This window comes from Carcharodon carcharias, chromosome 14 (assembly GCF_017639515.1).
Source record: "Carcharodon carcharias isolate sCarCar2 chromosome 14, sCarCar2.pri, whole genome shotgun sequence".
Classification (NCBI taxonomy): domain Eukaryota; kingdom Metazoa; phylum Chordata; class Chondrichthyes; order Lamniformes; family Lamnidae; genus Carcharodon; species Carcharodon carcharias.
This window is the reverse complement of record NC_054480.1, coordinates 107,226,823-107,250,403: the sequence shown is the minus strand read 5'-3', so window position 1 is coordinate 107,250,403 and position 23,581 is coordinate 107,226,823.

Here is a 23,581-nt window from a genome sequence, read left to right as displayed (position 1 = left end):
CCTGGATGACATGCAGCTCTCTCATGTTCAGATATGAAACACACCAATGTGATCTGGCATGGGGGGATGATTCTGGTGAGCTGGGCTTATAATGATATGCAGATGTATTACAATGAGGCTTCCGACTTGCAGCGGCAGGAAACACGGCCTGCCATTGTTAGGCGGAGCAGACGATTGCAAACTGGTTTCACGATGTCATGAAACTGATTTTTCGCCTTCCACCATATCGTCTGCAAGCACCCATGATGCCCGATTCAAGCAGACATGGAAAAATCTGCCCATAGTCTAGGGGCACTATTGTGGAAGAGAGGGCATTGCTTGATTATTTAAATAGAAACAACATGCAGGGTATTGGTGAAAAGGTGGGAGATTGGCACTAAGTTAAAATGCTCAGAGAGCCTGTGCAGACATGATAGGTTGAATGGCCTCCTTCTACACCTGGAAAGGTCCCATTAGGTTGGAAAAAAATTAATTTGACTCCTCTATTCAAGAAAGGAGGGAGACAGAAAGAAGGAAACTACAGGCCAGTTAGCTTAGTACATGTCATAGGGAAAATGCTGGAATCTATTATTAAGGAGGTTATAATGGGGCACTTAGAAAATCTCAATGCAATCAGGCAGAGTCAACATAGTTATGTGAAAGGGAATCATGTTTGACTAATTTATTGGAGTTCTTTGAAGAAGTAACAAGCAACGTGGATAAAGGGGAAGCTGTTTAGATTTCCAGAAGACACTTGACAAGGGACATCAAAGGTTACTACACAAAATGAGAGCTCATGGTGTAGGGGGTAACATATTAGTATGAATAGGGGATTGGTTAGTTAACAAAAAGCAGAGAGTAGGCATAAATGGGTCATTTTTGGGTGGGCAAGATGTGACAAGTGAATTGCCATAGGGATCAGTGCAGGAGCCTCAACAATTCACAATTTATATCAATAAATTGGATGAAGGAACCAAATGTTTTGTTGCTAAGTTTGCTGATGATGCAAAGATAGGTAGAGGAGTAATTTATAAGGAACCTGCAAAAGGATATAGAAAGATTAAGTGAGTGCATGAAAATTTGGCATTTGGTAACATGGGAAAATGTGAACGTGTCCACTTTGGAATGAAGAATAGAAAAGCAGCATATTATTTAAATGGCGAGAGACTACAGGACTCTGAGGTACAGAGGTATCTGGGTGCCCTGGTATATGAATCATAAAAAGTTAGTATGCAGACACAGCAGGGGATTAGAAAGACAAATGTAATGATCGCGTTTATTGTAAGGAGAATGGAATATAAAAGTATGTTTTGCTATATTTGTAAAGGGCCTTGGTGAGACCACATCTGAAGTACTGTGTAGAGTTTTGGTCTCCTTATTAAAGAAAGGATATAAATAGATAAGAAGCAGTTCAGAGAAATTTCATTCGACAGATATCTGGGATTGGATGGGTCTGGGGTGGGGGGTGGGGGGAACATTGTTATCTTATGAGGAGACGTTGGACAGGCTGGGCCTGTATACGCTGGAGTTTAGAAGAATGAGGGATGATCTTATTGAAGCATCTAAGAACCTGAGGGGACTTAACAGGGTGGATGCTGAAAGGATGTTTCCCCTTATGAGAGATATTAGAACTAGGAGACACAGCTTAAAAATAAGGGGTCTCCCATTTAAGACAAAGGTGAGGAGAAATTTTTTCTCTCAGAGGGTCATGAGTCTTTGGAACTGTCTTCACCGGAGAGCAGTGGAGACAGGGTCATTGAATATTTGTAAGGCCAAGGTAGATAGATTCTTGACTAACAAGGGAGTTAAAGGTTATCAGGGGTTGGTGGAATGTGGAGTTGAGGCCCCCAGTCAGGTCAGCCATGATTTTATTGAATGGAGGAGCAGGCTTGAGAGGCTGAATGGCCTACCCCCACTCCTAATTTGTATATTTACATGTCTCCAGATGGTTATTCCTACCAGATGGGAAGATTGGTGAGGACAAGGTCAATTGGCTTTTTCGCTCAGATTGTTTTGTCTCACCACCAACCTTGAGCCCTTCAAGTCAGTAGAAGTGCTACAGAGCCACTCTTGGTGATGGATATTGCAGACCCCCACCCAGAGTACATTCTGTGCCCTTGCTACCCTCTGTGCCTCCCACATGTTAGAGTACTGACATATCAGTTGAGGGAGGGCAGCAGGTGGTAGTCAACAGGAGGCTTTCTTGTCCATGTTCGACCTGAGTCTTCATATGCTATGGAGTCAACATTAAGGACCCTCAGGGCAACTCTATCCCAACTGTATACCACTGGGCTGCCATCTCTGGTGGGACAGGACATATCCAGCAAGGGTGATGGAGGGTCATTGGTTGTAAGTTGTGATTTGTTGAGCATGACTGTAAGACTGTTGCTTGGCTAGTTTGTGAGACAGCTCACTCAATTTTGGTTCAAATCTCCAGGTGCTCGTTGCAGGGTTGACTGGGCATGGCATTCTGTTGTTGTTTCCGGTGCCTAGGTATATGCCAGGTGGTTCATCGATTTTATTCTTATTTGATTTTTCTGTCACGGGTTTGATGCAACTGAGTGGCTTGCTATGTCATTTCAGAAGGCAGTTAAAAGTCAATCCTGGCAGATTACATCCCCATGAAGGACATTAGTGAGACATCTGAGTTTTTACGACAATCCAGTAATTCTGTGAACATCAGTATAGATTTGGTTTATATAACACATGTGAGACGACACCAACCTAGACAGTAGCAATTGGTCTCCTTGCTGAACACTCATCCACCGAAACGACAGGAGAATCCATCATTCCTGAGACTAGTACTTTATTCTAGATTTATTAATTAATTGAATTTAAATTACCCCAACTAACGAGGTTTGATTTGAACTCAGCTCTCTGGACATCAGTCTGGGCCTCTGTAATTACTAGTCCAGTGACACCACCACTATGCAATTTTCCCTACCAATTTTGCAACTTCCTCAAAAAATTCAGCTGGTTTGTGGGACATGAATTTCCCTTTGTAAAGCCATATTGGCTCTTTCTAAGCAGCTCAAATTTCTTTAAGTGCTTAGTCACCGTGTTCTTAATTCTAGCTTCCAACAATTTTCTAGAAGTCTTTTCATCCCCTGGCAGGTTGTGATTTCAAGTCCCACTTCAGGGACTTGAGCGCAAAATCTAGGCTGACCATCCAGTGTAGTACTGAGATTGTGTTGGAAATGCCATTCCTAGATGAGACATTAAACTGAGGGTCTATCTGACCCTTTAGGTGGACATAAAAGATCCCATGGTACTATTTCAAAGAAGAGCAGGGAGTCTCCACAGTGATACAAAAGCAAAGTACTGTGGATCTTCATGTTTTCCTGGTTAATATTTACCCTCAACCAATATCCCTCACCAAAGCGGGTTATCTGGTATTGAAACATTGCTGGTAATGGGACCTTCCAATATGCAAATTGGCTGCCACATTCTCTATCGTGACTACAAAATATACTTCATTGACAGTAAAGCATACTGAAAGGTCTTGAAGTCATGAAAGGTGCTAGAAAAATGCAAGTCTCTTTTATCTTCCTACCACATCACTATAGAATTTTTATTACTCAACCATCCCTCTCATGACCTCTGTGGGTGTGATTTGATATTAAATCAGTGACTTTATTTTTCCTCTCTAGGAATTAAGTTACGGCCACCGAAATATTTTTCACACAGGCTGGAAAGCTATTCACTATTCCAGAATCATTCTGGAGGGAAAGAATAACATAAAGCTCCTTTTGTCCATAAGCAACTACGATTCCCGTCACCTACACCATCCTCGCCTATCTAAATGGTGTTAACTGTTTGCCATTGCCATAGGGTTCAATGACAAGGGTGCACCAGCTAATTTGTGCTATTCACTAATTACCAGCTGTTCGAAAGCCAATTTTTTTTTATGGTTCTATCAGATTAACTGTTCAGGTTGCAACAGAAACATAGAGACATAAATAGAATCAAAACATTGTAACAAAGTTTGACCTGATTCTCCTAACTTCAGGTGATTGAAGCTGTTCGTATTTTCTACTTGCCTCCTGTAGTTGTTAACAGTAAGAACAGCTGATGGAGACCTCAGGCCGATTTAATCAGTTGGTAATTTTAGGGTGAGATTAGGTCAACTTCTGCTGCAATGTTCATTTAGATGAATCTACCAGCCAGCGGGCAAATTGTATTAGCACACTCCCCCCGCCCCTCTGCCCTCAACTCAAAACACGATTTATTTGTTTCCAAGACGGAGGTGCAGCTGCTCTGCTGCAGCCTCCATTTCCTGTGCACCTCCAGCCCCCAACTCTAACCCTGAACTCTATCTCTCTGCAGCCTCTTCTGACCTTCTCACAACAACGAAATTGCTCTAACCAGTCACAAATTACATCCCTATTGTGACAATAATCATTTTTAACCTTCCTTATGCTCTTCACTCGCCACGGAATTCAAGATGGTTGAACTGCCACCCCCCTCTATTACCTCTTCTTTGTTAACCATCAGTCTGCCATTATATGGCTCTGTTTCTATCTGAATGTAGCCACTGCATCTCCAACAATGACTTCTCTTCCCTCTCCACATCAACACCTCTGGAGACTCCCAAGGATCTATCCTTGGCCTCCTCACCTCCTTGATCTACATAATTCCCCTTGGCAACTATATTGGGGGTTGCCAACCCTCCAGGGTTTGCCTAGAGTCTCCAGGAATTGAAAATCAATCTCCATGACACTGCTGTGTTAACCCTGGAGAAAAATCAGAGGAACATTAAAAACGGATTGGATCTTTTTGTTTTCCAACTGGAATAGGAAGGCCGTCGTCACAAGGATGGATATTTTGGCCAAATAATAGCTGGAGTATGGGGCTAAGTCAGGTGATAAAACCTCCAGAAATGTAAATAATCACAATTTGCAACCCTATCTGTACCTGTAAGTGGTGGGGTCAGATTCCACATACACTGATGCCACACAGCTCTACCTCTCCACCCGCTCTTGACTCTTTGATCACCTTTGTGCTATCAAACGATTTGCCTGACATCTGGGGTTTGATTTTATGTCCCCATTTGGGGCTGGGATCGGAGCTAGCCTTGGCTGAAACTTAGCCCCACTGACCCATATGCCGATTCACCAGCTCCATCCAGCCTCTGGGCAATTTTTGTAGCATGGGATCGGGAGACAACAGGGTTACCTAACCACAAGTGGCAGGTAGCCAATCAGGTTCATTAAAAAACCCAATTGAGGTTAATGCAGGAGGCTCATTGGAACTTCCCACTCAGCCTCCAGGTTTCCCAAGTGGCCGGAGTCAATTTAGGTGCCTGGTGGCAGGCATCCAGTGGTAGGTTGGGGGGCCAGGGCTGCAGGCGAGCCTAGTGGCCTTCCTGGTTGCAGGAGCAGCCACAAGCCACTCTGTAGAAGGATTCCTCTCCCCAGCCCCACAACTGACAGTGGTGGCCTGACCACTGAATCTACTTCTTAATGAAACATTTAAAAAGGTTGGCAAGCGGTCCCTCTCAGTTAATTAACCTCAATGCAGCCGGTTGCTCCTCTCAAGCTTCGAAAGCCTGCCTGCCACCTCAATTAAATGGCCGCCCCAAGGAAAATCATAGGTGAGTGATCGTTTCCCCCAGGGGGTGGATTTGGGACACGGGTACACTTCTGACATTCGTCTCCTGCCCCCAAAGGGAAAATCAGCCCTGCCAATGTAATTGAGAATACCAACATCATCACAAACACTGCTCCCTCACCAAAGATTCCATCCTCCTGCCTAACACCATGACTTCTCTTTTCCTTTCTTTCATGGGGTGTGGGAATCACTGGCAATGCCTGCCTTTGTTGCCCATCCCCAATTACCCTTGAACTGAATATTTCAGAGATCTGTCTAAAGTCAACTGCATTACAATGGGTCTGGAGTCACATGTAGGCCAGGCCAGGTAATGGTGGCAGATTTCCTTTGTAAAAGGCCATTAGTGAACCAGATGGGTTTTTACAAAGATCTCATTGATGACTGTAGTGGTTATTATTACTGAGACTAACTTTATAATTCTAAATTTATTAATCAAATTCAAATTTCACCAGCTGCCACAATGGGATTTGAACCCATATCCCCCAGAACAGTAGCCTGGAAGCCTCAGTCCAATGACATTACCACAATGCTACCATCACCCCCTGCCCAAGTGGCCCATTTGCAACTTTACCTTTCCATTCATTACTAAGCTGAGCTTCACATTCCATAATCCTCTCCACCACAAAGGCCACTGAATTCCACCTCTAATGTTAATAGCCGCTGCTTTCCTGCTCAAAATCCTTGGTTGCTCCTTTGTCAACTGCAAATCCAACTATGTCGATGCTCACCTTGCTATGTCCTTCCCTCCACTCCTCAACTTGTCCCATTGCCTTGGAGAAGCACTGTCATTCCCCACATCACCCACCTCAATGGCAACCCTGCTTCTATTCAGTGCAAATTGCAAAGAGTTTGTACATCTAGTTCCGCATTCTGTTAGCACCTTCGATTTTTGTGCCAGAAAGTGTTGAGTTGAATTTTTTCATCCAACCCACTCAAACTCTTGGTGTTTGCACTCAAACAGGATAAATGAGCACATGGTAACTGTGGAAAGGTGCAAAAGGGTTGCCAACCTTCCAGGACTGATCTAAAATCCCCAAAAATTGAAGATCAATCTCCAGGATACAGCTCTGTGCAATTTTGGAGAAAAGCAGCAGGGACATTAAAAAAAGTTTTTTTTAATATTCTTTGAATGTTTCTCTTTGCCAGATATCAAAATATTGAAATAAAAGCAAAATACTGTGGGTGCTGAAAATCTGAAATAAAAACAGAAAATGCTGTAAAAATTCAGGAGGTCTGGCAGCATAAGACCATAAGACATAGGAGCAGAAATTAGGCTATTCGGCCCATCGAGTCTGCTCTGCCATTTAATCATGGCTGATAAGTTTCTCAACCCCATTCTCCCGCCTTCTCCCCGTAACCTTTGATCCCCTTACCAATCAAGAACCTAACTATCTCAGTCTTAAATACACTCAGTAACCTGGCCTCCACAGCCTTCTGTGGCAATGAATTCCATAGATTCATCACTCCCTGGCTAAAGAAGTTTCTCCTCATCTCTGTTCTAAAAGGTCTTCCCTTTAGTCTGAGGCTGTGCCCTCGGGTCCTAGTCTCTCCTATTAATGGAAACATCTTCTCCACATCCACTCTATCCAGGCCTTTCAGTATTCTGTAAGTTTCAATCAGATCCCCCCTCATCCTTCTAAACTCCATTGAGTATAGACCCAGAGTCCTCAAACGTTCCTCATATGTTAAGCCTTTCATTCCTGAGATCGTTCTCGTGAACCTCCTCTAGACCCTCTCCAGGGCCAGTACACCCTTCCTGAGATACTTGGCCCAAAATTGCTCACAATATTCTAAATGTGGTCTGACCAGAGCCTTATAAAGCTTCAGCAGCACATCCCTGCTTTTATATTCTAGTCTTCTCGAAATAAATGCCAACATTGCATTTGCCTTCCTAACTACCAACTCAACCTGTAAGTTAACCCTAAGAGAATCCTGGACTAGGACTCCCAAGTCCCTTTGCACGCCAGATTTCTGAATTCTCTCCCCATTTAGAAAATAGTCTATGCCTCTATTCTTCCTACAAAAGTGCATGACCTTACACTTCCCCACGTTGTATTCCATCTGCCACTTCTTTGCCCATTCTCCTAACTTGTCCAAATCCTTCTGCAGCCTCCCCGCCTCCTCAATACTACTTGTCCCTCCACCTATCTTTGTGTCATCTAGCCATGATGCCCTCAATTCCTTCATCTAGATCATTAATGTATAAAGTGAAAAGTTGCCCCAACATTGACCCCTGTGGAGAGAGAAACAGAGTTAATCTTTCGAGTCCATATGACTTTTCTTCAGAGCTAAAGAGAAGTAGAAATGTGATGGGTTTCTACTTCTCTTTAGCTCCAAAGAAAAGTCATACGGACTCGAAATGTTAACTCTGTTTCTCTCTCCGCAGATGCTGCCAGACCTGTCGAGTTTTTACAGCGTTTTCTGAAAATATTGAAAATTTGGGGAGGGAAAAGGCTGTTTGACTGACAGTCAAACAATGTCTGATTGGTAATGAGTCTTTTTGCTTTCCAGCTGGTGTAGGAAGGCAATGAGTCAAAAGGATGGATATGTTGCCTGACAAATAGCTGGAGTGTGGGGGCAAGCCATGTGATGAAAGCTCCACAAGTACATTTAATCACAGTTGGCAAACAACCTTAATGGAAAATAACCAACTCAACTCAATTCACCCAGGTGTCCCCCTTGCCAGCCTTGCCCCACCCTTTCCTGAATGTGAAGCATTTTAACTAATGTGGTGGAAAATGGCTAGCAAACTGTTAAAATGTAAAGAGCACATTGTGATTACATTATCAGGTAGCTGTAGAAGTACTCACCCCTCCTCCTCACCACCTCCCACCAGACCCAGGTTTCGTGTCTGTGGGAAAATAAGCCATTTTCAAAGAAATTCTAAACCACTCGTAGAAAATTAATTTTTGCAGCCAGTTCAAAGAGCCCCAGTTGTGAGAGCTGTTTTGATTTGATGTAAAAGCAGCACATTGTGTCACGAGGGTATGTGGCACAGTTGGGAGTGCACTGGATCCAGTTTGTGGTCAAGCACCAGTTATGTCACATTGTCTGGAAGTCCAGTCAGCCAGTGTTAATCGAGTTGAAAGCAAGGTACATACCCTGACATTGCTGCTATGTAAAAGAGAATTAACCTGAAGCTGCATTTTTGCCCCTAGTACTGTTGTTTCTGATTATATCGACATTCAACTATATAAAACTTTCAAAAGCATTTGTCACAGTTCAGACATCACTCTTCAAAGCATGAAAGGTGAATAAGAAAATAGAAAGAAAGCCAGTCATTTTATGTTGGTTTCTTCTGAGCCAAAGCCAGAAATTTACAAGCAATTCTCAATTTGCAATCTAGTTCACAAAGGTCCTTAAACTCTAATTGATTTACAGCAGTTAAACTTTGTGGCATTAAAGGGTCAAGGAATCTTGAACACAGCTTCATCTTTAAGGACAGGGAAATTTAAACACAGTTTGCATTATAAGCAAAAAAATCCTTTATATATTAGGTTTAAAGGGAATATCAACTTACATAATGCAATAACTTATGCTTGACTACATGCTGTATTCTTTGTGCTTAATGTGTTTGTGATGCTATTTACAATGCTATTTTCAAAAGAAAGGCTCCGTGAAATGGCAGATAAAGTATTGTCATACAAATCTATTATGCTTTCATAGGCTAATATTGCATAAGGAGTTTCTGGACTGTTGGAAGTTTTGGTGAATTTTACACTCATTGGGTTGAATGATGCTCATTCTAGGGAGTGGATCAACTTCTCCGTTCAGGTATCAAGTGTGAGAACGAAACATTGCCAGTTAGACCACAGTAGGACACCCTTTGCTCGAACAGTTCCACATTATAATTTCCCACATCAGTCATTCTTGGGAGCTGGCTGAATGAGATTGCTACTTTGGTGCCAAGTTAGCTCAGCTTTGTGCTGAGAGCCCATTCCCATTAAGATCTGGGTCAAAACTGCCCCAAGGTAGTTTCATATAGGCTGCTTAAAGCCAGCGGAAGGAGATTTATATAATCATTCTGGAAAACCCAAATCCCAAGAAGTGTCTATTTTATTGTCATTTTCATTTCCCCAGAGGGACTCTAAAGGTGTCAAGGGGTATGTGGAGAGTGCAGAAGTATGGCATTGAGTAGAGGGTCAGCCATGATCATATTGAATGGTAGAACAGGCTCAAAGGGCCAAATGTTTCCATGTCTAAACTACTGTATCATCTACCCCATTGGGTGGGGGGGTATTTCTTATGTTGTGTTGTCTCATCTCCACTTCCTGTTCCCAGGCCTCTTCCAATGTTGCTCAACCATTAGCAGACCTGTCAGCAGTACACCCTGCCCTAAATAAATAAAGGGTGAGATGGTGGCATAATGGTAATGTTACTGGACTAGTAATCGGGGGCCCAGGCAAATGACCAGAGGATATGTGTCATGGTCTCATATGGTGTGCTACCACTATATGTGTTGAGGGTCTCAGTGTAGACCTCAAGGGATCGCTATCAATGCTAAGCAAGATATTGAGATGGACAAGGGTTCTGGTCAAGCACAATTACGTGAAGTTTATTACTGGCAACAACTATACAGCTCTGCAAGGACCTTGATCTAGCCTGGGTCCTAATAGTTACATAGACTGATTACTTGACTACATGCCTGACTCATAAGGTATATGTAAAGCCTTACTGATACAAATTATCAGTATTACGGGCGATAGTGAACATCTGCAGTAGAGATCACAGACAATGGTGAACATTTAACATGGAGGCTGTAACTTTTATCCTCCAGGCTTACACATGGTGATGTCATAGTGATGTCACTATGCAGATTCTTAAAGGTACATGTCATTGTCTGCACTGGCATGTATACAAATATCACAACGACGGGTTCAAATCTTACCATGGCAGCTGGTGGAATTTGAATTCCATGAATAATAAAAAAAAACTGTAACTGAAAATTAGCCTCAGTAATAGTAACCATAAAACTATCTTTGATTGTCATAAAACCCCATCTGGTTCATTAACGTACCTTACGGGAAGGAAATCTATTATCCTTGCCTGGTCTGGCCTACATGTGACTCTAGGCCCTTGTCAATGTGGTTAACTGTTAACTGCCTTCTGAAATGGCCCTAGCAAGCCACTCAGTACAAGGGCAATTAGGGATGGATAACAAATGCTGACTTTACCAGCGATGCCCACATCCCATGAAAGAACAAAGAAAAATAATTACAGCCTCCTCAAAGGCTGACAAATAAACACATTTAGTGGAAAGTCACCATGGTGATTAATTCGATTTGGGGTGTGCTCATTTTGAAGGGGGGTGGGGATAGGGATGGGGGTGGGCAGCTTCTAGCACAATGCTTTTCAAAATAGCGCAAAAGATTACAGAAACTCGATTTGCACTGTCCTTAAAATTTCATGTTCTTATGCGCTGCTTTGGCCGATTTTTAGCAAACTGCGCTGAAAGAAACCAACACAATGTAATGGAAACACTTGTATTAGTGTTTCAGTACTTGATGAATAGTAAAGTAGCCTTAGAGCTGAAAGAAGGTTTGTGATAATGGTTAGCTAACATGCCAGGACAGCTGGGATCCATCACATGCACATCCTCTGCCTAGTGGTGCTATGGACAGGGTACAAGAGACCTGCTGAAATCTTTGTTCCTTTTCCCTGCTGTCTCCAAACAGTGAACTTCTGAGAGGAAAATGTGTGCGCGTTTTTTAACCTCTGAGATTGTGGACAATTTGAATAATCAGCAGCAAGCATCTCGAGAGTTTTAATAAAGAAAGATGATTGCTTAACAATCACCCCAAAATCTAATTCTATCCAGGCAAGGATAACAGATTTCCTTCCCTGAAAGTACATTAATGAACCAGATGAGGTTTGATGACAATCAAAGATAGTTTCATGGTTACTATTACTGGACTAATTTTCAATTACAGTTTTTTTGTATTATTAATGAAATTCAAATCCACTTACACAAGTGGACACACACAAACACATGTATGGAAAGTGCAGTTTTAAGAGGATAGCACTTTTACAAGTTATAAACAAAAGGAACAGTTCATAATTCACATGATTATCTTGTTCTGCAAAACATGCATTTCAGGCCTGATGAAGAAGATGTCTTCCCTCCAGAAGGGTAGTTTAGGCCAATTAAACAAAATTGTTTTCAGGATTTTCTCGAAGAGACGGAATTTCTGCAGGTCACAAAGTTAGTTGTATGAAGCCTCATTACCAGGAGGTCAGTTTGCTGTATTGGTGGACCTGGAAGGGAACAGACTTGGAGACCTTATATTGTTGCAGCTTCTGGTTCTTGACAAATAGACCTTATTGCCCTTTCCGCCTTGTCTTTCTTTCCATTGAGGGCATTAAGAGATTTAAAAGGGGCAAACATGGCTGCCTTACCAAGTGATTGTTCACAATTGTAGCTCCTTTTCCAAATATGGTGGTGGTTTGGGGTTGATGAGCTTCATCCTGGTTTATTGTTTTAAGACATTCATGCTGAGGGCAGGGAAAAGTGGGGTGGTGAAGACAATCATCCTCTTTCTTTACAAAAAGATCATTCAATTCAAGAATGTCTTCTGATGGTCTCAGGTTGTGTGTAGTTGACATCTCGTTGTCTGGGGTGCGTCTCTTTATCTCTGTAAGCAAATGAGTCAGTTTTTGAATACAGAGGAGAGGTCATGGCCCATGTTGGAACCAATGACAAAGTTAGGAAGAGGCTTAAGGTCTTACAGGAAGAGTTTCAGGAGCTAGGAGAACAAAACCTCAAAGGTGATCATTTCCAGATGCAGTGGCAATATGAGTTGTGTTTTCCACTAACAGGATCCTGCCATAAAGCCAAAAAAGATATTCTGCCCACCACACAAATGAGCAATATGGTATATGAATTATAATGTCGGTATGATGCCAAATACGTAGGCTGTACGTCCCAACAATTGTATCAAACAACATGATCCTTTGGCTGCTTGCAATAGGCAGAGTCCTGGCTATACTCAATCAACCTACACTTGCAAAATTCAGAATATAATGTCTAACATTAGATGTGATCCCATGATGCGATTGTTCGGCAAGTGCTGCCCTGATGGTGTTAAGAATTACACTAACAACCAATGTAAGATTGTCAGTTGGGCTGATGATGTAGTTCACTTACATTTGCTAGAAACTACATATGCAGGCAAAAAGACTATGTCCAGACATTGCACCTTTTTGAATAAACAAAAGCATAGAGGACAATAGCTCCTTGGTGCATTTGCCATGACAACATCTTGACCAATCAGAGCCAACTGCCAACCAACCAGCACCCCTTTTATCATGCATTATAGTTTGCTGTTCCCGTTGAAATTTTGCATTCTTGCATCTGTCCCAATGAGTGTGAGATGAAAATCTTCAACAGCAAGTTTTTTTTTCAGCAATAATGGGGTAAGAATGGATCTGGGCTGAATAAACTGGAGTCAAAGAGAAAAAGGTAGCTCACCAATGGGCTACCTTCAAAGAAGATATGATTCAGACACACTAAAGGTATTTTCCTTTAAAGGGAAAGGGGCCAATAAATCCAGCGTTCCCTGGTTGGCAAAGGAGATAGAAATTAAGATAAGAAGCGTGCTTATGACAGGTGCCAGGTAGAAAATACAAATGAAGACCAAGCTGAATATAAAAGGTTCAGAGGAGAGATGAAGAAGCAAATGAGAGTGGCAAAGAGGGAACGTGAAAAGAGACTGGCAGCTAACATAACAATGCCTTCTATAGTAATGTAAATAGTAAAATGATGGTAATAGGACAAGTAGGGATGAAAAGGGGGATTTACGCATGGAGGCAGAGGACATAGCTGAGGTACTAAATGAATACTTTGCATTTGTCTTTACAAAGAGAGAAGATGCTACCCAGGCCATGGTAAAAGATGAGGCAATTCATACACTAATTGTGTTTAAAATTAAAAAGGGGGAGGTATTGTATGGGTTATCTGTAGTTAAAGTATACTGAAGGAAGAGTGTGTGGAAATTGAAGAGGCATTGACTAAAATTTTTCAGTCTTCCTTAGACTCAGGGGTGGTCCTGGATGATTGCAAATGCTACACCCTTCCTCAAAACAAAAGGGTGTAAAGATAAGCCCAGCAACTACAAGCCAGTCACTTTAACTTTGGTGGTGAGGAAAGTTCTAGAAACAATAATTCAGGGCAAAATTAATAGTTACGTGGACACGTGCTGGTTAATTAAGGAAAGCCAGTGTGGTTTCTTAAGAGAAAATTAGGTTACCTAACTTGCTGGAGTTTTTTGAGGAGGTAACAGGGACAGATGACAAGAGTAATGCTGTTGATGTGGTGTACATGGACTTTCAAAAGGTGTTTGATACAATGCCGCACAACAGACTTGTGAGCAAAGTTATAGCTCATAGAATAAAAGGGACAGTAGCAACATGTTTACAAAATTGGCTGAGCAACAGGAAACAGAGAGTAGTGGTTAATGGATGTTTCTCATGCTGGAGGAATGGTTGTAGTGGAGTTCTCCAGAGGTTGGTGTTGGGACCCTTGCTTTTCCTGATTTATGTTAATTACCTAGGCCTTAGTGTACAGGGAATAATTTCAATGTTTGTGGATGGCACAAAACTTGGAAGCATTGTGAACTGTGGGAAGGTTAGTGTAGAACTTCAAAAAAACATAAACAAGTTGATGGAATGGGCAGACAGGTGGCAGATGAAGTTCAATGGAGGGAAGTATGAGGTGATTCATTTTGGCAGGAAAAAAATGGAGAGGTGGTATAAAATAAGTGGTACAACTCTAAAAGGTGCAGGAGCAGAGAGACCTGGGTGTATATGTGCATAAATCATTGAAGTTGGCAGGACAGGTTGACAGAGTGGTTAATAAAGCAAACACTGTCCTGGGCTTTAATAATAAGAGCATAGAGCACAAGAGCAAGGAGGTTTTGTTGAACTTGTATAAGTCACTAGTTCAGCCTCAGCTAGAGTATTGTGTCCAGTTTTGGGTGCTGCACTTTAGAAAGGATGTGAAGATATTAGACAGTGTGCAGAAACAATTCACAGGAATGATCCCAGGGAGGAGGAACTTCATATATGAAGATAGATTAGAGAAGTTAGGACTGTTTTCCTTAGGAAAAAGAAGTTTGAGAGGAGATTTGACAAAGTTATTCAAAATCATGAGGTGTCTGGACAGAGTAGATTGGGGGAAACTTTCCTACTTGTGAAAGGATCAAGAATGAGGGGGCACAGAATTCAAGTTATTAGTAAAAGAAGCAAAAATGATATGAGGAAAAGCTTTTTCACAGTGAGTGGTTAGGGTCTGGGGTCCACTGCCTGAGTGTGTGGTGGAGGCAGGTTCAATTGAAGAATTCAAAAGGGAAATAAACTTTTATCTGAAAAGGAAGAATGTGCAGGGTTATGGGGAAAGGGTAAGGGAATGACACTGGGTGAGTTGCTCATTTGGAGAGCCAGTGCAGACAAGATGGGCCAAGTGACCTCCTTCTGTGCTGTAACAATTCTGGATTCTGTGATTCTTAATTTCTGTACACCCTACGAACTATATCCTAATATTCTCCGGGTAAATGAGGGCAAGGAGGAAAAAGAATTTCTAAAATGTACAAGAGAACTTCCTTAATCATTATGTTTCTAGCTCAACACAGAGATTGCAGTGCTGGATCTAGTTCTAGGGAATGAAGTAGGGCAGGGGCAGTGTGCTGCAGTGGGAAAGTATCTAGGTAATAGTGATCATACTATAATTAGGTATAAAATAGTTGTGAAAAGGAAAAAAGAAAATCCAATGGTGAATATACCCAATTAGAAGGGAACCAATTTCAGTGATTTGAGGGAACAAACATAGATGGGCAAGAAACAAAGATTATGCAGGAAAACAATAATGGAGTGATGGCAGGCCTTCAAATGGTAATATTTGGGTACAAACCAAGCAAGGAAATCCAGTGCTTTAAAAACTAGAGCTCTCTGGGTTGCAAAGGAACAAAATGTTAAAATCAATCAGAAAAACGAACTTCACGAGAAACGTTAGGGGCAGAAGTAGAAAACTCAGGTAGGATACAGAAAGTGCAGGGCAATGTTGAAAAAGGGTATAAGAAGGACAAAAAGAGAGTATGAGAGAAGATTAAAGATTAACAAAGGAGCACACAAAAATCTTTTAAGATATAAAAATTAAAAGGGTATTTAAAAGAATGTTGAGGCAGCGTACGGAAAACCAGCATGCATTTTAAAGGCAAATTGTGTTTGACTAACCTGATTTGAGTTCTTTGTTATTTATTGAAGTAACAGAGAGGATTGATGAAGTAGTATGATCAATGTATATCTGGATTTTCAAAGGATATTTGATTGTAACAGGTATATTCAGAAAATATAAACACATTACATTAAAAGGGGTACTGGTAAATTTGGTACATAACTTTAAGGGATAGAAGGCAGAGAATGGTGGAGAATGGATGCTTTTTCTGACTGGAGTGAAGTACGTACTGGGATCCACCAGTGTTAGTATTATGAAGTCAGAAGTAAGGACTCAGCTACCACTTCTGGAGATTTTAAATATTAAATTAAAACATTTATTAACAAAAGAAAAGAAAACTTAAACACACAAGATTACAGTTACACAGTTAAATTTAGCCTAAGAACATTTCTCAAAAGATTTCTATTTAGCTACACTCACAAATAAGCACTCTTTTCTGAGCAACAGTCCCTAAAGAATCTTAATCTATTAAAAAAATCCAGTAATATTACTGCAAGGCACCCATTATTGCTCTAGGGGATGTGTTTCACAGGCTTCTCTTTCCCCCTCACTGGACAATGGAAATCTAAGGCTTGTAACAAAGCCTTGCTTTCTGGAACAAACAAACATTTCTTTGGGGTGGCTAGAGGCTGCTTACTTCACCAGTCTGCCCTCACACAGCACACTCTTCAAGGTCTCACATGGACATACCTCTCATACAGCTTTCAATTTTTCGTTAAATATGTTTTTTCTTTTTCATCTTTAAACCCATTGTTCTTGACTTTCTTTCAAAGTTACCTTTCCCAGAATATAAAAATATTTTGTGTTGTCTTTATGGCTACTACTTTCGGGAAAAAAAAGCTTCATAACTTTGCTTTATTCATTTATGACCTATCCCAGTTGTAAAATTTCCTTTTATTTCTCTGAAATTTAGCAGCTAAAAATTCAACTTCTCATTTAGCTAATGCAAATTCCTATTCATGTTATATTTACTTGTGCCCTATACTAGCTTGTTCATCTCCACTTCATAAATGCCTGCTTTTATACCTAACCCTTTGATGATTTAAACCTAGCAGCCTAACTGTCTTCAGTTTAATTAAATTAGTCACACACACACAAACGTACACATAGCTCCCAAAAGCCTCCTTCACAGTATTCCACAGTAATGTTAGAAAAAAGCTCTTTGCATGGTGAAATCAATTCCATAGGAGGATTCAAAAGTCAGTGGGTATTTAAAGATAACTAATTTGCTGAGGTGTGGGACTAAAGCAGACAGCTTGTCAAAGAGCTGGAAAAGTATAACTGGCCAAATGTTCCCTTTTTGTCCTATAAGATTCCATGATGCCATCCTTAGCTGTGGTTGAAAGTGCTAGCCTTTTTGGATAACTCGCCTAATACTGTTGTTTAAGGAAAGAAGACTCTTTAAGGGTACAGAAATTATTGAACCAGGCAGGAAGGGTATTTGACAAGCAGATTTCTCTTGACAAAATCTGCTCTCAAAGAATTTTAACAAAAGTAAAATGTCACGAACAATGAGAATCACCCCTGTCTCAGTACTACTGCTGGGAAAAGGCTACAATCCCTCTGATGCAGGGCAAGTCATTTCCTCAACTCATTTGTGCCCTTCTCTATAAGAACATTTAACAGGAGTTTGATGTATGGGTGAGGATATGCTTCAGGGTGGGACTCACTGACTGATTATGTTAATGCATTGGAATAGTTTTTTTATACATATTTAATTGAAATTAGATCTTTTGGTAGGATAATTGTCTTTCTTTTATTATTTTTTTTTAAACAAACAATCAATGTAGCCCAAACAAATTTCTAAATGGGTAATAAAAGTGAATTGAATTCCATTTACCAGGAAGATCCATGGCTGCATTTGACTACTTTTCTGATCATCAAGTGTTGTTGTTGTTGTTGAGATGCCAGACATTACTGAAGAAACCAACAGGAAGTGAAACATTTACTTACTAACTTCATTTATTCATTCTTCTCTCAGGAACGAGCAGGAGGTCCTTTAACTTGCAGAGAAAATTCTTGCCCATTTAATCATGAATGAACTCCAATTTCCACATTTCCTAATTAAAATGCCCTTCTGTGTAAACACTTCTCTGCACTTTAGCCCGTGGCACTCACATCCTCATGTTGGGAATAATTGCAGGCTGATTAAGCAGACATCGGTAATTATAAAAATAATTCAGAATATGGCCAAGGGAATAATTAAACACGTGCTGTTGAAATTTATTGGACTTTCGAAGGTGTGGCCAGAGTAGAGAATGAGGGTACTTGTAGCTATTCAGACAGGAATTCAACCTCGTTGCTCAATGAAGACCAGTGACACCTTCAAAAGACCAACCTGAAATTGGGGTTTTGGCAAGGCTTCTTCAGTCAGATGAGCTACCTGTGGAGGTGTGAGACACTGGCAGCTAACCACAATTATTTAGTTGAGGTCCAAGGATGAATTTCTCCTACTCCTTGGGTCAACATTTTCAAGCCCAGGGATTATTCCCCACATCCATTTGGTATGGCCAAACTGAACTGAACACATTTCTAAATGTCTTTTAAATAGCATTTGAACTTAATAGTGGCATTTGAAGGGCTTAATAGGATATAGAAAACCAGGAACAACAGTTTCAGACATACCAGGACAGCAGGAAAAGGGGATAATGTTTGGGGCTGCTTCCCTCCACCTTTGAAAACTTGCCCATCTCTGTTTCTATCTCACCCTTACTTCCAATGAGACTAATCTTTATCACCCTGAGATTTCACAAACGTTGTCCTAGCCAGCCACCGTTCTCTATTATTTACACCTTACTGAGAATGCTGCTGCCATATGCTGCTTATCCACATACTTCTATCACCCTGATTATTGTCAAGCAGTTCTGAAGAAATCATTTTTGACTTGAAACACGCTCTGCACAGATGCAGCCAGACCTACCGAGCGTTTCCAGCACTTTGTTTTTGTTTCTTGTCAAGCTCCACTGTCTTTCCCACTCTCCCCCCATTCTACTTTTTGCTTCCACAGGCTTTCTTCCCCTTACATTATGCTCTCCTTCAGCCCTATCTGCCCACTTGTACCCTTCTCCCTTCTTCAGAATATCCATACCCTTCCATATTTTCACACTCTTCACTCCACCATTAGGAGTCACTTTGCATCATGTTTCTGCTCTCTGAAACTCTTGTCCAAAATTCCTCCACTACATTTCCTCCCTCCTTTAATTCTTAATGTTATGTTATTCGCCCACACTTTCAGCCTCATCAATTAATTACGCTTTTATTCTTTCTGAAGAAAGTCAAGGGAAATGGGGATAGGCAATAAAGTGGGAATTAAAAGATCAGCCATGATCTTATTGAATGGCAGAGTAGGCTTGCGGGGGCCAAATGACCTATTCCTGCTTCTATTCTTTATTTTCTTGTGTTCTCGTGTTGCCTCCTGCTCAGTGTTCAAATTCTCCAATCTGTGAAATGCTCTGAAATGTATTTCTAAAATGAGGGATGCTATATAAATGTAAGTTGTTGTTGTGAAGAGCAAGGCTAGATCGAGCCCAGGAAGCATTTATTTCTTTACACAGAAGATGAACAACAGGTTGCCAGGAAGGATGGTTGAGGCCAAGACACTGTTGAGATAATTAAACTCTGTACGTAGTTGGGCTAGTCTTCTAGAGAGATAAAATTAAATAAGCCAAAGATTCTTGTTCATATGAACCTATTCAGTGGTCTTGCAGTTAGATAAATTGAATCCTAACAGATTAATGGCAAACCTGAAGCTAGTTGAATTTGGAGAAATGTTTTTATCTCACTCAAACAAGCCAATCTAAGCTCAGGTAAAGCTCAGAGCAAAATTAATGCCCATTCCTCCTGGTCATACAAATATAATTTCAAACTTACCTTCTTGGGGTCTCTTCAGCTTTTGTGGCTCAGTAGATAGCTCTCTCACTTCTGAGTCATAAGACTGAGGATTCAAGTTGCACTCCAGGAACTGAAGGCAAAAATCTATGCTAATACCCCGATGGATTACAGACAGAGCTCTGCACTGCCTGAGGTCCTACCTTTTGGATGAAATGTTAAACCGAAGCCCTGTCTACCACCTCAGGTAGATGTAAAAGGGCACTATTTTGAAGAAGTGCAGGGAAGTTATCCCTGGTAGTCTGACCAGTATTCATTCCCTCAGCCAACAGCATTAAAATAGATTACCTGACCTTTATTGTAGTGCTTTGTGGAGCTTTCTGCATGCAAATTGGCTGCTGCATCTCCTCCATTACAACAGTGTCTACCTCTCTATTTGATTAGCTCTTTAGTTCCATCCACAGGCTTAAGCAATCTAGCACAGTGAACAAGGATCAGTTACCATATTAACATAATCAAACACAGATCAATCAAACCATTGAATACTACATCTTTTCCCCCTTTTACCTAAATACATTATTTTCATTTAAATCACCCTAAACAACAAACATATATATAGTCATTTTTTAGAGTCCAACGTACCTGTTTTCCTTAAGTACAGTAATAGCCTTTGAGATATGAAGATCTCTTCGATCTGTGATTAGATCTATGAATTTGATGCCACAATTTAAGGTTGGAGATTGTTTCGAATCAAATAGCCAAATTGTGACTACAAGTCTGCATCTTCTGTATCAGGTCCAAAGCAGACCAATGCTTATTTGTTGGATGACAACACCAAATAGAATATGCAACACTTGATAGCGAGCAAACCAGGAATATTTGAGGACAATGATGATAAGGATACATTTCCTTTTCCTATTAGTGATATTGATCATCTGCCTCATAAAGCTGATCACACAGAATCACAGCATCAAATTTGTGTGGAACAGGCTCAATGGGATAGTTTCTGCAGGGTCCAAAGTGTATTATATATTAAATGTTTTTATATTTTGTTTTCTCTGGGTTTATTTTTCTATGTTGAGTTAAGTCAGCCGTCTAAAAATGAAACATGTTGAACTTCTATCCCTCTGTTACATGGTGCAGTATGATGGTCATTACTCCCCTGAATTTTGCTCACTACTTGCATTCTCCTGCACTGTAGAAAAAACAAAATGCTTTTACTTATGCAGTACGTTTCACTGTCTCAGGATGTCCCAATGCACTTCACAGCCAAGAACAATTAAGGGCAGCTGGGGATGGGCACTAAATGCTGGCCTAGCCAGCAACACCCACATCCCATGAATGAATAAAACAAAGTACAAATACTGTGGGCTAGAAATTTGGTTGTAGAGCTTCACCTTGAGCAACTCTGCAGAGGCTTACTGCCACTCTTCGTGAGTGTGATACACTGGCGGATGATTCCTGCAAGGCTTACACAGCATTGCAACAGGAGCAGGTCACATGCAGAAGCATCTCCTGCCTGCTCCTGAAGGCTTTGAATCAATTCTATCCTGCCAATGTTGTGATTCCAAATTTGGACCACGCAGGTCCTGTGTACAAATTTGGTCATTGTTCTTCAGAGATACAGTGAGTCTGACAAGTCAGGACCTCCACTAGTGCTGCTTAAAGGGCCAGGAGCCCAAATTGCAGTTAAGGCTTTTTTGACAAATATTTCCATTGTAAATTGTCTGGAGTGTCCCTAGAGTTCTTTCATGTTGTTCTCCTGGATCTGTTGCAGAGTAGTGCTTCATCTTCACAGGGAGGGCAGAGAACTAGAGGATCTGTCCACATAATGGCTACAACAGGTATGGGGGCAGCAATGGCAGTGCCTCTGTGTCTGCAGTATGACATGGAGTTGGCTGCAGAGAGGGCAAGCTCAGTGCCATGCCCTCTGCCAAGTTGGAGCCTGGCTCCTCCTTGCTCCTTGACAGTGGCAGGCCAGCCAATGCACCCAGCACCTTAGTGTGGATGCCCATCAGCATTTTCCTGAATGCCATTCACTCAGAGGATCTGAATCCTCTGGAGCAAAACTTATCAGTTACTCCAGTGAACCAGCAAATGAACCATTACCCCTGGCCTGCATGCAGTGCACTTGTGCCCACTTACTCAATGCACGCTGATCCACATTCTATACTAGTCTCCACAGTGTGTACAGTGCCAGTATCTGAACTTGTGGCTGCGAGTGTCAGATCAAGTGATGGGTCATCTTTATCAGTACTGTGCTGTTGCTCTCTCTCTTCCTCCTTGGCCAGGCAGCAGCTCTTGGGTGTCTGAAAGCAGAAACTCAGAAGGAGAATCTTGGTGTGACTGAACAGGGGTTCAAGATAGTCACACCATCGGCAGCTTGCTCATGCCAGATACCAGGCTTTCTCTCATGCTGTCATCGTGAACATTCTCAGAGATGCCAGATGTCAGCAGCTGTATCACAGCCAGCCTCATGATTCTAAGAGCTGTCTGCTCCTTAGGACTCAGGAGATCAAGGCTTCCCTGCCCTCCACTACCATAGCTCTGCTCCCTTCTATTGTGTGCTACTTTGCCCTACAAGAACATGGACAGAATATAGTGATTGTGTACCACTGTGTTTGGGTCATGTGCCTGCCACAGCTGAATAGCTGGAGGTACGTGGAGACTTTAAGAGATGAGTGTGAGGCTGGCAGCATTGAAAAATGTGTGTGTAGGTGATGCATGGTATTTGGATATTAGGTGTGATTCCTAAAGGTCAGGGAGTGCTATTGGTTGAGTAATGGGAGTGTGGTGCATTGAGCAGCCTGAAAGATTGGAGTTGTGGTAAGTAGAAGATGTCACGCGAAGAGGCATTCACTCTCTAGATCACCCATGTGAAATCATTAGACTTCTTGTGGCACTGCTGCCAGGTCCTCAGATCCAGAATGCAGGCACCGACTTCCTTGGCCACCTGCTCCCACTTCCACCACCACCGCCTCTACCATTACATCCATCATCTCTCTCTGTCCTGGTGTTCAATTTCCTGATGTTTAAAATTGCAGCAATTTTCTTTAGTGTAGCTTCCCTTTAAGAGGTGCAGCCTGGCTTTAAGAAGTGAAAGCTGGCTGCACCATGTGGTGTCCAAACAAACATAAAAACAAAAAACTGTGGATGCTGGAAATCCAAAACAAAAACAGAATTACCTGGAAAAACTCAGCAGGTCTGGCAGCATCAGTGGAGAAGAAAAGAGTTGACGTTATGAGGACTCGAAACGTCAACTCTTTTCTTCTCCGCCGATGCTGCCAGAACTGCTGAGTTTTTCCAGGTAATTCTATTTTTGTTTTGGGTGTCCAAACAACACTGCCTGGTCCTCCCCACTGAGCACAGAGGTGTAAGCATTTTTTTGGAGAGGAGATTAGAGATTAGCACAGTAGCTGCTCAGATCAAATGCCACATTCATTCGACAGATACCTGGGATGGAGCAGGAGTGGGGGTGGTGGGGGAGAGGGGTGGTTATCTTATGAGGTAAGGTTGGACAGGCTGGGCTTGTGTCCATTGGAGTTTAGAAGATTGAGAAGTGATCTTATTGAAACATATAAGATCCTGAGAGGACATGACAAGGTGGATTCTGAAAGGATGTTTCCCTTTGTGGGAGAGATCAGAACTAGGGGACACAGTTTAAAAATAAGGGGTCTTCCAGTCAAGTTGGAGATGAGAAGAATTTTTTTCTCCAAGGGTCGTGAATCTTTGGAACTCTCTTCTCCAGAGAGTGGGGGAGGCAAAGGTGGATAGATTCTTGACTGACAAGGGAGTCAAAGGTTATCAGGGGTAAACAGAATGGGGAGTTAAGATCGCAAACAGATCCGCCATGATCCTATGGAATGGTGAGCAGGCCCAAGGGGCAAAATGGCCTACTCCTGCTCCTAACTCAAAGGTTCATACTCAGATGAGTTG